Source organism: Sinocyclocheilus grahami, unplaced genomic scaffold (assembly GCF_001515645.1).
Source record: "Sinocyclocheilus grahami isolate Dianchi unplaced genomic scaffold, SAMN03320097.WGS_v1.1 scaffold1131.1, whole genome shotgun sequence".
Classification (NCBI taxonomy): Eukaryota; Metazoa; Chordata; class Actinopteri; order Cypriniformes; family Cyprinidae; genus Sinocyclocheilus; species Sinocyclocheilus grahami.
In genome coordinates, this window is record NW_015506310.1 from 27,068 (window position 1) to 28,521 (window position 1,454).

A 1,454-nucleotide genomic window follows, 5' to 3' on the forward strand; every position below is an offset into this window, starting at 1 on the left:
AACAAACTCACACAGGAGTATGAGCCTTGTTGCTAATAGACGCATCCAAATAGAAATAATTTTGACTCAAAATATCAAATGCGGTTGATATCCTCTGACAGGACAGAGTCATAATCTGTGCCCATCATATACTACGTGGTTTTCTGTGTAACTGTGTAGACATCCTTTTACATATGACATAAAATATGAAGTCTCATTTGAAGTTTGCAAAAAGAATGCTGTTTCTGCATATTCACCTTCCTGTAGAATTTACTTTAAAGGGATAGTTCACCCAAAAATGAAAATTACCCCATGATTTACTCACCCTCAAGCCATCCTGGTGTATATGACATTCTTCTTTCAGACGAATACAACCAGAGTCATATTAGATAATGTCCAGGCTAATCCATGCTTTATAAAGGGAGTGGATGGTAGCCCAAAATATGAAGTCCAAAAAATTGCACCCATCCATTATAATAGAAGTCCGCACGGCTCCGGGGGGTTAATAAAGGCCTTCTGAAGTGACGCGATGCATTTGTGTAAGAAAAATATCCATATTTACAACTTTATAAATCTTAATCTCTAGCTTCTGCTAACTCTCGTACGCACATTAACAAGAGAGTGGCGTCCAGCAGATGACGTAAGACGTAGGCAAACGAGGTGACGAATGCGGAAGTGACGAACGTGGAAGCGCAGAGGAGAGAGCGAAACAAAACACCGGTCACAAATTAGTAGTACAAAACGAGGATTTCGATATAAGCCAAGAGGACACTGGTTTTCCTTTGCTGTAAACAAAACTTGTTTCTCACGAGACTAGCATATTCTCACCGGAGCTTATGCTACGTCTACGTCCTACGTCATCTGCTGGACGCCACTCTCGTGAACGAGCATTACAGTTAGCGGAAGTTAGAGATTAAGGTTTTAGGCTTAAATTTTGGGCTACCATCCACTCCCATTAAAAAGCATGAATTTGTAACCCATGTTAAATGTGGTGCCTACAAAATAAATAATAGTAATATAATTGTATATTGCAATTATACTTCCAAATAAAAAAAACGGAAGTGTGAGAGATGTGATTAGCATGAGAACACGAGAGCGATGCAAAAGGATTAAAAAGGTTTATATGGTTTAAAATTCATTTAAATATGGTTAAAAACAAACTTATAATACTTGATGGTTGATGATAATGAATCATTTTAGAGTGATGATTGCCGATTTGAGCACTGATGTTAGCTGATTGTGAAGCTCCCCTGAATCTGAAGCAGGTGTTTAACGAACTGTTAAAAACAGGATTTGTTGAGTTATATGTATTTTATTTTCTTTGAAAGATGTATTTTAGGTTGCTATACCTATCGTTGTGTACACTTCAAAGATCGTTTGCGTATTTTCTAAATGTTAATATGAAGTATTGTGAAATGTTGAATGATGTATTCTGTTTAGTTATGAATATTAATTTGCACATCCTCAATATTCTG